This window comes from Sarcophilus harrisii, chromosome 4 (assembly GCF_902635505.1).
Source record: "Sarcophilus harrisii chromosome 4, mSarHar1.11, whole genome shotgun sequence".
In the NCBI taxonomy this organism is placed as follows: Eukaryota; Metazoa; Chordata; class Mammalia; order Dasyuromorphia; family Dasyuridae; genus Sarcophilus; species Sarcophilus harrisii.
The window spans coordinates 205320580-205334305 of record NC_045429.1 but is presented as its reverse complement, the minus strand read 5'-3'; the positions used below and the strand labels follow the sequence as shown (position 1 = coordinate 205334305).

Below are 13726 nucleotides of genomic sequence, written 5' to 3'. Positions count from 1 at the left end.
GATCAAGTCATGAAAAATATGGACACATCCCTAAGTAAAAAAAAAGTCAAGTGCTTAATATGACAAATTTGTTAATAGAAATACAAAATGATCTTTCATCAATATTAAACCTCCAGTAGTAATCCAGTAGTATTAAAAACAACTTCAGAATAATATGATAGACACTAGTAATAAATATGAATTTAGGACTTTTCAAGTGTTGCTTGAAATGAAACCCTGAAAATAGAATAGGAAGAGTGATTTTAGAGTTCCTTTTTTCAAGACTTCTTTGGGTCTCATCAGATATTGTCATTTGTTTTTAACAATACAACAAAGATTTAACACGTCATTGAGTCAAAAAGACCCAAATTAATATTTTAAAAAATAACACTTAAACACCTCATTTTTCCTAAATTCCTAAAGAAATAGACTGAGTCAAAGTTTTTACTTTTGCTTGAATAACAGAAGTTCTTTCACCATTTTCTAAGAAAAGAGCCTGACAAAGAAAGAATGTAACGTCTTGAGATGTCTAATCAATACTAACCTTGATGTTTGATCATTTGTTTGAAACCAGAAGAAAGGGACCATTTTAAAAACATATAAATCATCCTCTGAATGAGGAAGATTGTTGTTTGGAAGCCTCAGTAATTCTGAGATGGATCATGGACCTAAGTTAGTCCCTAATAACTTTCACTAATTTTCCATTTGCAAGCACATTGACCTATGTTTTGTTTCCCTTCAAATGGAAAATAACTCATAAAAATAAGAAGGTGAAAGGCTTTTTGTTTGTATAAGTGGAATTTTCATTGCTGTCTTTGTGGAGGGGAAAACTATATCTGTGCACATATTATTACCCTGATAGGATCTAATAATGAAAAGCATTGCCATTTAGTCCTTGTTAGCTCAGAGCTTGAGATGTCTTGGTATATATAGAGAAATTTATCTATAGAATAACAACTGAACAGTCATGGACTGACTTTAGATCTTTAATTCCTCCTCTCTTTTGGAAATTGAACATGTTATAAAACAGCAGTGTAACAGATTTATAGCCCAGTGTAATAATAGATGATTCACCAATACTTTTGCTCATACCGGGCCAAGACACTAGACCTTAAATCAGTAGATCAGTGTCAGGTTTTGGATATTGTATAATTTAACTAAAAAAAATAAAAATTTAACTCTCACCACTTTACCTTATGAGGCATTCACAGGAAAGCTTTGATATGTAACACTGGCTGGAGCTCAGCATGCAAGACATTAATCTCCACATTCATGTAAAATGCCACTGGTGCTCTAGGAAAATAAAGAGATAAGGCTTCCATATTATCTCAGCCTGATTTGAAATGAACCAAAAGTAAATATACTTTCAAATCTCCAAGTTCATTTTGATAGAGAGAAAGCAGAGAAAGGAAAGGGGGAAAGAGAGGTGCTGAACAAACCCTTAGTTGTAAAAATGACAAAGAAAATTATTTTAGTGCACAAATTTTAAAAAATCAAAATTGTGCTTAGGTTGTGCCTGTAACATGTTTAGAATTCTTTCGGATTATGTTGAGAGACACATGGTGCATGTATGTATGTGTGTGCATGCACATTGTCATAACCTATCTGCCCAAGCGTGGACTGTCTCTCAAGATTAAGTGCACCTATTTTGAACTGGAGGCTGCATGCCATAATTTTTAGCTAACCCGTTTCCTTCTTAGTGAAAACAGAAATAAAAATATATTGTGCACACTTCATTGCTAGAGCCTTTGACCTCAGCTGCCTGTCTAGCTAAGACTGTGATGAATGCTTTGTGTCCCTTCATTTTTAATTGCTCATAAATTGTTATCCCACAAAACACAAAACTAGCCTTGTCCTCATTTTCGTTGGGGTTGGAGGTCAGCCTAACAGTAATACAATTAAGGAGTTTCTTTGTGTGGGGGTGTGGGAGTAAGGAGGGCAATAGGGTTACAGAAGAGTGTGGCAAATGCAGTACTCTTTTCTAGAGAAAAATACAAAGGAATCCCAACTTGTGAACAAAAATGTCATATGCATTATAAATCTCATGTATTTGACATGTGGGGATAAAGAGCATTTCTGTGGAGGAAAAAAAAGTTCTATTTATACCTGGTTGGGGCAAACATATATAGTTGTGTGTTTATGAATGTTTGATGCAAATGAATACAGGACACCAAAATACCCTTATTTTCAGGTATGCCTGCATATACACAAGTCAATGGCCATCAAAAGAATTTGTGTATCCAATGACAGAAATTGGTCTCAAGTTTTTGACTTAACTCCCACATTCCCTTGATAGGAGCTAATCGTTATTTCAGCAATCTATGTATGGTTCTTCATATGAATTCTGCAGATTCAGTGATTGTTTTCCATTATCTTTCCTCTATTGCTCACCTACCAACAGAGATATGACCTTGTACAGTCAATCCCAAATATCAAAGAACTGAAGGTTTGAATTTCTTTTCTCATTTATGAAGATCTGTCAAAAGTACAGAGAAAGACTATAACACAGAGATGGTTTTATATACCTTCTTAACTCTGCTTTAAAAAGTGTTTAAGGCCTTGCTAGTGGTTTATTGATTGATTTCAGTTTTTTTGATTAAACTAACCCAGAAGCTGCATGTTTTAATAGAATATGAACTGGACATGCGGATAGGAGACGGAGCCTGTTCTATTCTCAGTCCTTACTCAGAAAGTCTAGAATACATTGAGCTGTAGCTATTCTCATCAGTGTTGTCTTGTTTATTTATTTCCTTCTTTTCTTCATATTTCATTGCATCATTTTGTTTTTTGACTATACTGAGATAAACTTGTTTCACAACAGTGCTATGCTTCTTCAAATGGCATTTCTGACTTCTAATGATGCTTCTACTTCTACTTTTAATTCTTCTTCAAATGTTTCTTCTTTTCTAATACTTCTTTCTTCTTTTTCTTCTTCTTTCTTCTTCTCCTCCTTCTCTTCCTCCTCCTCCTCCTTTTCTCTCTCCCTTCCTTACTACCTTTCTCTCTCTCTGTCTCTCTCTCTCTCTCTGTGTCTCTCTCTGTCTGTCTCTCTGTCTCTGTGTGTCTCTCTGTCTTTCTGTTTCTGTCTGTCTGTCTGTCTCTTTCTCACACACACACACACAAACATGCATACACACACTTCAATAGATGCATTTTTCCCCACAAGTAAATACCTTGAATAATACCCTATTTTCAAAACAGCTTAGCTGTAATAGTATTCATTATCATATGTTTCAGGATGGGGTGACTACATGAAAATCTGTGTAATTTCTTTAGTTTGCAGACCTTCCAATAAGGGAAATTTCCCCACAATTGTAGATTTTATCATTTCTTTGACACGTAGAGGTAAATGATCTGCCCAAAGTCATATAGTTAATGAGGCACAGAACTTGAACCCAAGTTATTTTTACTTTAAGTACAACATTCTATCAGTTATTCCAGGCTGTCCTCTGATATCTGATCTATGATGTGTCAAGTAATATCTCCCAAAGCATTACTATACATAAATTGAAAGTGTGATATAACCCTATCACATTTTAAAGTCAGTGTTCATTCTGTATTTCATTGATAGCTCTGTCAGAAAGGAAAATTCCTTTGTACTTCAAGGCAAATGGAAACACTACTCCTGCAATTAAGGCCTAGACTGCAAAAACCCCAAGTGAGAATTATTCTTTTGTGACATATTGCATAGATTATCTTACTTCATTATAAAATTTTTTTCTTACCAATCAGTTTTTAGGAAGAACTTCACACACACACACACACACACACACACACACACACACACACACACACACCCCTGTAATTTAAAAGTAAGAAAATAGATAGCTACAAATGTATTTGGTGCTCAGTTCGCTGAATCTTGACAGTGCTGGCACTTAGTCATAAGAAGGAGGGCAGAACTAACTGGTTCATAAGGTTCCCAGTGGTCTGAATAGCAGAAAAATCTGTTAGAGTCATGATGAGTGAGCTGTTGGCTGGATTCAGCAGCGCAGAAGTCTGAAGCTGATCATCTGTGTCCTCACCAGTGACTGTTACCTGACTGAACTCAGAATCACTGTGGCTTTGCCATCTATGATAAACAATCAGAAGAGAAGCCAGTATTTTCTGAAGTATTTGATAGATTTCAAGGACAATTTATGAATTAAAAAATAATGAAATTGGAAGTTATAAAAATAATGATAAAATGTTGCTGAATATTTGGCCCACAGAAAGAAAAATCCAAATATCATTAAATATTCTAGAAATACTAAATATTAATTAGACAATATACTTTTTGTGACACTTGGTTTACAAACATATAGCTCAAAGTAACGTATCAAATCACCTTAAAATAACAGGGGGTGGGATTTCTATAAATATATTTTACTATGTTTCCTATTTTGGAGTGTCAGGAATTCTGAGATTGCTGATGATGTAACTTTTCTTTTCAACACAAAGACCAAAGAACTTGGATCTTTAAATCAGGACCTCTGGTATTTTAAAATGTGTATAAAAGTCGTTACTAAGAAATGCATGTTCTTATAGGCCCACAAACATATATATTGCTCCTAGGATTTTTTTCTCTGTTTTGATGTGTCTCATATCAACTCCTCATGCTAACCAAGGGAGAAAATCACCTTTGGAAGGTTCATTAAAACTCTTTCTTGACTTTTTTAGTATTATTTAGTAAGTGAATCTTTCAGTATTTTATCTTGTAAACATATCTCTATTACCTAAAAAAAAAATGTGTTTTATGGAAGAATCTCAACTATTTTAGATCATGTTTTCATGTATTTTGAAAGTAATATTTATATTACATATATAATGTGTAATATATATTGTGTGTATGTGTGAGTGCATGTGTGTATGTGTGTATGTGTATAATGTGCATATTATATAAGTATTAAAAAAAAAAAAACTCCTAATTTTCACTTGTCTGAAAAAATTCCCCATGGAACTTTTTCACATTTGTTAATATCTTCCTTATCTTCAATATAATTGTCCACCACTCTAATTATCCCAATTTTACTATAATTTTGAAAATTTCTTATACAAACACTACCAGAACCCTAGCCTATGCTGGCATATATATATATGTAAAGTCATATACATCTAAAGTTTATAAACACAAATCTAATAGATATATGTTTTAGTAAATATTTAACTACAGACCAAAGAAATTCTTCATCATTCAAATGAAGATAGTGATACTAATATAACAGGTAGAGTACCATAATGTCCAGGTGCCCTGTCTTTAAGTAAAAAGACCTAATTTGAATTCTGTCTCTGCTTCACACTGACTTTGTAATTGGTCAAGTCATTGTCTTCTTAGTACCTTAGGTCATTCCTGAAGATCATAAATTATCAAAATATATATCATTTTGCATAGATAGAATTTCTTCAAGTGGAATTCCATATACTAGCAAAATAATCAGAGGTCTATATCAATATATAAAAATAATATGGATGTTTATATGTGTGTACATATATATACATTCATCTACATGTAGTGTTTATGTGTGTATATATATATATATATATATATATATATATATATAGTATGGGTATATGTATTATAGATATTTATATATAGATACAAATACACACATATTATATAGGTTTGTGTATATATATATATATGTAAATTAATCAATAAACATTTATTAAATTCCTAATATGTGCAAGACATTGTGCTAAGCGCTAGGAATACAGAGGCAAAAGATAGTTCTTGTCCTCAAGGATCTTGCAATATAATAAGAGAGACAACTTGCCAACAAATATACACAAAGTAAACTATATATAGGATAAACAGGAAATGCTTAATAGAGGAAAGACATTAGATTTAAGAGAAGTTGGGAAATTTAGCTTGGAATTTAAAGGAAACTAGGGAGGTCAGTAAGCAGAACAGAGAAGAGAAAGTATCCCTTGTGTTGTTATGTATATGACTATATGTATATATAGTTATATATATAAAATGTCATAATTCAATGAATTATTACTTTCATTCAAGATATTATTCAAAAAGGACTCCATCAAATTGCCTAAGGGATGTGTGACGTAAAACTAGAACAGATGTCCCAAAAATCATTAACCCAAAATCACACCCTGATAATGTGTGTTGAATCAGAAAAAGCTTTCTAAACTTTACATCAGGGACTTTTGGTCCTATGATGTGAATATCTCACATAAGTTCAAAACATTTATAATAAGACTAGCAGAACACATATTGACTGACAACTTTGGGATGACATAGACATGTTAAAGTTTTATTGACAACTCTGAGATGATGTAGATATGTTAATGAACTAATTCCAACATGACATAGACAAAATATAGTATATTCCCTGAAAAAAAAACTATTAAAATTCTATTTCGGATTTCTACCCCAAGCCCTCTTCCAGTTTTGTGGGTTCCATGTTGCCAAGTATTCCTCAATCTAATCCATGGTTGTGTAAGTGATTCCCTATGTCTTCTCCCCTTCCCATCATCTTCCCCACTACTTCCCCTTCCCATACTGTTTGATCTCTGTCCCCATGCTCTGTCCCAGTGACTATTGTACAGAATCACTCCCACCTATTCAGTCCCAGCATAATCCAGAAACATAAGGTGGGCTTACACCTCTAAGGTAAGACTCAGGAAAGACTGACGGGTTTGTAGGAGTGTGAATGTAGGGAGACCTAAGGATGATGATAGTAATAAACCTACCTAAGCATTTACAGAGACAAAATTATCAAAGAAATCAATAATTTGAGTATGAGATTGAAGCAATGGATAGGAGAGATCTATGCTTCCCATATACCCACAGGTCAGACCTCTACTTTTCTTCTCTATAGATGAAGACTTTTCAGTTATCTTCTTTATATCATCTGCATTTTAATTTCTAGAGTTATGCTTTATTCTAATCAATCTTAATATGCAAGAAACAGTGTATCCCAAACAAAAACAAGTTCCCTTTATAGTTCTAGCTACAGAGGGAATTCTTTGTTTCCAGCCTCTCCTATCTTCCTTGCTCCTGTACAACTGGTATCATCAGTGTCACTTTTCAGCAAGATGGCCATGACCAGCCGTAGACCTAGAAATGCCAATTGTAATTAACTTTCTCTTCAAATATGTTTGACAGTTTCATGCTGAGAAGTGCTTCTTACCTTTTGAACTTTCAGATTGCTTGGCTGAGCAAAATGTGTATCATTTTCTTTTAAAAATCACCTTACAAAGAGCTATGTACTATGATATTCTTGCACACGTCAGCCATTTACAAGAGATTTAGATTTTTAAGTAGATAACCCTTGTTCCAAATAAGAGGGACCTTGCTTTTGTCTGAGTATGTGTCCGAGTGCACAGAGTTACTGGTAGGGCAAGGGCCATAGTTATTCAGGGAAAGAGATATATGGAATGCCAAACTTTTCATCCAAATGGAAATTTTCATCCAGACATCTTTCTATTGTAATATTGACAAAACTAGTGATAGCCAAAACTGTGTTCTTTGGCAGTAGCAAAAGACAAGAAAGAAATACTTCTTTGGTCCAGTTTCTTATACTGTGGTTATTCATCACTTTTTAAAATGACATTGAAAATCAATAAAAATGGAAGAACTTTATAAATGCATCCTTTCCTAATTGAGAGGCTTAACATGACTTTTCCAGTAAGAATAATATACCGTAGTGTGACCTACTTAAAAATTGTAAGAAGTCACTTTATGGCTGCTTGTTTTAGTCTTTCATTTGGCCTTCCTATTTTTTCTTCTTATTTGTGTATGTATATATGTATATGTACATGCAATATGTGCATTTATGTATGAATATGTTTATCTATACATGCAAATGTTTATGTATGCATTGTGTATATATGCATAATATATGTGTGTATACATACATATATGTGTTTATAGTATACATGTGTATATATAAATAAATATATGTATATATCCTTAGCAGCATTTTGATCAAGTAGAAAGGTTTCATACTTCAATAGTGCACGTAATGGAATTGGTCAGATTTGAAGGCTGAGAGCACATTTTTATCTTAGATCTTTAATATTTTACAGTTCAGCCAGCAGAATTTAACTAAAAAGTTTGTTATATGACCACTAAGCTTACTATCCAAATAACATCATTGCCTTCATTTTGTATCTTGGCTACCATGAAAGATAATAAATAAGTAGACTCAAACCCATGATTTTATGGGTTCTTTGGCTAATTAAACCTAATGTTGATTCAGAAAGCTCAAGTTACAATATTACATTTCCCTAAGACTGTAACAGCATTTGTTTCCTGTGATCTACCTGACTTGTATATTTGGTTTTAGGATACAGGGTATTACTAAGCAAATATATGCTATTCTTTACTATAAAGTCACTTTTCTCTAAAAAGAAAAAGACCAGTGTAGGTCATGGTGCTTTTTATGGATGATGGCTGTTAATCATTTGAACTTTTTCTCAGACTAACATGGCCAATATACATGACCAACTTATAGCATAACTTGGAATCCTGTGATACTAGAGATATGTAATCAGGTTGTCCTGCATCCAATTCCAAGTGAAATTACAGTATAGTCTCCTATAAAATACAGTATGAGTCAATGTACTGATTTCTGATACTTCTAGCATATTAGTTCTGACATTTGATAAAGAAAGTTACTCATAATGAATTCAATTAATTTTTAAAAACTATGCTGTAATGATCACCTCTCTTTAAAACAAATAAACAAATAAATAACTACAACAAAAGCCTGGCCTACTGAATTTCTCAGATCTTTAGGAAAGCATTCTAGTCATCATGATTTTTTTGTTACATGCTCAGGAAAGGTACTGTGTTACCTGCGTCATCCTTGTGTACTTTTTCTTATTAGGAACAGTGACCCTCTGAACCAAATTTTCAGAGACCACACTGACTAATTAATACAATCAACTATTGTACTCTATCCTGTGACTGAGACTTGTAGATTGGTGGGTGAGTGGATGAAAACTCCCTAACCTACTGTATCTATTATACTTCATGTCCCATGCAGGGCGGGAGGGTCTAATCAGCACAAATAATTTGCATCATACTTTACTGCATGTAGTAGTCTTTCCTAGTCTTGCTCTGTGAGCAATATACAAATAAATTCTATTACCTTTACTGAAAAGGTTGTTGATGATCTCTATTGTTTTATCCACTCACAATCCTTGTGCCTGCAGAGATAAAAGTGCCTTTCTCTTTTCTTAGCCACCAGTCCTGTATTTGTTTAATCTTCCAATTAGAAGGTAAGCCCATTGTGGGCAGAAAAATGTTTTATTTTTGTCTTTTTATCTCAGGATTTAACACTGTCAAAAAGAGATTTTAAAATTTTTATGAGTCCAAATTTTATTTATCAGGTTTAAAAAATGAAGTTAACATTTATGTATTGTACTTTATAAATATCTCATTTTTTTCTTCACAACAATTGAAAGACTAGTGTCACTATACCAATTTTACAGATGAAAAACCAAGATAAGTGACTTATCCAGGGTCACACAGCTAGTAAGTGTCTGAGATCAGATTTGAACTCACATCTTCATGATTCTGGGTTTATTGCTCTATCTACTGCATCATCTAACTGCCTAAATAAAATCTAAATCACTGTCTTTAGGGAGCCTGAATCTTCTGACAGGAGAAGTTCAACAAATCTATGACATTCATGAATGAAATAATGTCATACATATCCTTCAATAGTAATATTACCTCTGTCCTCTTTCCCAAGTTTCCTTTCTGTCTCTATTGCTAATTTCTTTTGTCTACATCTCGAAATATAAGGAGTATGTGCCCTTCTTAAGGACCTCAAAATAGTACGCAGATTGTTTATTGTCTCTCAGTCTTGCTATATGACTGACCTCATCCTTTTCTGTGCACAGATATCTTCAGTATTTTATTATATGCCATTTATTTTTCAGAAGTTAAAATCAGTAACTATATGTATCCCCCTTCTCCATCCACTTTTTTCTTTGCTCTTTTGATTACCTGTAATTTAGATTCTTTGAAGATTGTGGGTGTTCCATGACTTGGAATCATGTAGCATCAAAAGGTGACTACTTTTTAACAGAAAGACCATCTTTCATAGCCCCTACAAAAATCCAAGAAAATTTCACCACTTTATTTGATCACTGCAGATTTCAGACACATATATCTCTTTCAAATTTTTACATTTCTGAAAGTCACATAGCTTAAATCTAGTTACCTAAAACAACTACCTCCTTTCTCTAATACCCAGAGTGTGGAAACACCCACAGATCCAGACTATGTCCATTTATTTCTTAGTTTACTTCTCCAAATATTTATCCTACATAGATACTTCACATATCTCCCAATTCAGTATAAAGCAACCTGAGCAGTCTGTCTGCTAAAGGTAACCAGTGACTTTAGGTGCTCATGTAAGGTGATTGCCTATGTCTGATGTCTTTAATTCTAGAGGGGAGAGAAACCATAGAAGCTACAAGTTTTCTAATATATCTTCTTTTAGAAAGTGCTTTAAATATAAAAGACTACAATGAAGAAGTGGCCAAAGAATCTGAATGAAGAGTTCTCGATGTAATCATATATTGTTAACAATCACATGAAAGAAAGCTCTTACTACTATTATGGAAAATACAAGTCTAAGCAATTCTGATGTTTCACCTCACACAGCAAATTGGTAAAAATGACAAAATATGGAAATACTGCAGGAGAGGCTATGGTAAGATATACATACTAATACACTGTTGGTTGAGTTGTGAGTTTGGATCAACAATTCTATAATATAATTTGGAATTATATTGAAAATGTGATGATCAAAACATTCATACTCTTTGATCCATGAATGGCACAACTAATAATATACTCCAAATAAATCAAAGACAGGGATAGCTAAAATGGCACAATAGAAAGAGCACCAGTCCTGGAGTCAGGAGGACCTGAATTCAAATTCAGCTTCAGATAATTAACACTTACTAGCTATGTGATCCTGGACAACTCACTTAACTCAAATTGCCTCTCAGAAAAGCAACAATGACAATACACACACTCACAGAGAAAAATAAAAGAAGTCAAAGACAGAAAAAATTAATTCCATGATATTCATAGCAGTATTTTTTGTGGTAGTAAAAACTAGAAATAAAATTTGTACCCATCATTTAGCAATGGCTAAATACATTATAGTTCACACATTTAATGGTATTTGGCCTTAAGAAATAGCACATATGAACAATTGAGGCTAGCATGAGAAATCATATAGAAAAATACAATACAAATTAGAAAAAGCAAAAAAGCCAGAATATTATAAACCAGTGACTGCAGCATTGTAAATGGAAAGAAACAACCAAGTAATCAACCAACAAATTGAATTCTGCTTAATTACAAATACCTAGCTTTGTCTTGGAAACAAGTTGAGAAAATGAACCTCCTTACCTTCATTGCAGACCTGAGGGACTGTGACTCCAGAATACTACATATTTTGTCAGACTTAATTGATGTTTTGGTCATTTTTGCTAAAACTACTTTTTTTCTTTTTTTAAAATTTGTGTGAAAGGGAAGATTCAATAAGTAGGAAAGGGAAGAGGGATATATATTTGGTAATGACCATGATGTCACAATATTCAATGCCTTTCCCACCCCTTCCCCCCAAAGAATTAGGGAATATATGTCAACAAAATCATCCTCATATGTTGGATGAGCAATGGATTTGGAGTTAGAAGATTTGCATTTGAATCCTAAGTCTGCTACTACCTATTTATCCAATGTACTCCCAAAAGCCTATTAGAGCTTAAGACTGCACTAACTTCACTCAACTATTAAACCTTAAAACTTCCCTAAATTTTTGGGACATCACATATAACTTTAGGCAAATACATTGACTTTCTGAGAGTCAGTTTCTACAAAATGTGAGGACTGATGGTTGTAGTAACTATTACCTAGATTGGTTGTGAGAAAAGCATTTTATAAACTTTAATGCATTATGTAAATGTGAGTTGTTATATAACCTGATGAATTCAAATTCACCAAAGCCTTTGGGATCACTGTAAGCAATGGAGAAGGGAATCTGAATGTTGAGAAGTAATTTGTCTTTGACATATAGCCCTTTCTTTTCCTCCAAATCTTTGGTCAGATTGTACCCAATGCCATAAAAAGATTTTGTGCTGAGCATTATACACACACACACACACACACACACACAGAGGAGAGAGAGAGAGAGAGAGAGAGAGAGAGAGAGAGAGAGAGAGAGAGAGAGAGTCTCTGTATACTTTAGGTCTTCCTCAGCTCCTGTTTGCTTTATCATAATGAATGAAGACATGAGCTTGCCTGACAGATATATTTCCCAGTATTATGGGAAAAAACAAACAAACCCTGAACCTATCTTCTACTCAACTTTTCAAAGCAACCTTAGAGTACAGGCCCCTAGGAAATCTTTCTTTGTTTCTATTTTATCTGGGAAGAACCACTTCCAATAAGGCTTCAGACACATATAAGGTCAGAATAAGTCCTAGACAAATGATAATTTTTAAAAATAGTATCTTTTTTATATCACCTACATTTTCTAATGTATTCTTCTCTCCTCTTCAGCCTACTCCAAATCCCTTGCAACAAAAGAATTTTTTTTAAAAAAGGGAAAAACAGTTCAAACTAACCAATATAACAAGGTTATAGGCAATATGTACACTTATAGTGATTATCTTCTGCAATGAAATAGGAGAGGAGACTTCTCATATCTCTTCTTTGGGACCATCATTAGTCATCATAGTTCCTCAGGATTCAGTTTTGATTGCTTTGGGTTTGTTATTCTTACCATTCCCATTCTTATAGTTACTTTGTACATTGCTTTCCATATTCTGTTTACTTTGCTTTTCTTGAACTCAAATACCTTTCCCTGTTTCTCAATATTCTTCACACTCATCACTTCATACAGCACAGGAATATACCATTATATTCATTTGCTAAAATTTTTAGTCACTTCCTTAATGATGGGCATCTCATAATTTCCATATTTTTGCTACAACAAAAAGTAATATAGTCATTATATTGCTATACATGAGACCTTATTGTTTGCCCTTCTTGTGCCACATGCCTAGCAATTAAATTGGGTCAAAGGATATGTACATTTAATTCCTTTCTTTGAATAATGTAAATTGTTTGCCAGAATTGTTGGCCCAATTCACAACTCCACCAACAAGGCATTAATAAAATTATCTTATCTATAATTTATAATTTCCACTTTTGTCATCTTTGTCAATTTACTAGGTATGAAATTAAACCTAAAATTAATTTTTACTTTCATTTTTCTTATTGATTTGCATCACTTTCCTGTAGTTGTTAATACATTATATTATTCTTTGTAAACTATTTATTCATATCCAGTGACTATCTTTTCAAGGCTTATTTTTTACCATGTGCCTTTAATCAAATAGCAATCTCTCTTTCACATGCAAACTTTCCAAAGTTTATCCATTCTATAGTACTGGGTTTTCTCCCTCTAAAGTGTGCAACATGCTCTAAAATTGCTTTATTCAACATCAAAAACTTTATTCCAATAAAACTTCTAATTCTTTTAAGTGTTTAAAATAAAGCAAACTGATTGAAATAATCTTCACTAAGTTGTGAATGTCATATTTCCCTACATTATGAATGAGTATATATATTTAAAAAAAAAGTTTTTAGCTTCTCTGGTTTCTCCTTATGTAAATGTATCTGGTCAGCAAGACAGTGTACATTCACTTAAATGTTTTATTTTTTTTTCCAAAAATCCACCAAGCGAGTCCTAACAGATCTGTAGCCTGAAGTGTC

General features: G+C 33.2%; 1 long non-coding RNA gene across 1 annotated transcript; it reads right to left on the bottom strand.

Annotated features, from left to right (window-relative positions):
• Positions 1-1172: 1172 nt before the first annotated feature.
• LOC116423163 lies at positions 1173-10885 on the bottom strand. Its single transcript, XR_004233643.1, has 2 exons — positions 9935-10885; positions 1173-1272 (listed from the first exon to the last, which is right to left on the bottom strand). It is a non-coding gene; the product is annotated as an uncharacterized LOC116423163 (long non-coding RNA).
• Positions 10886-13726: the final 2841 nt, after the last annotated feature.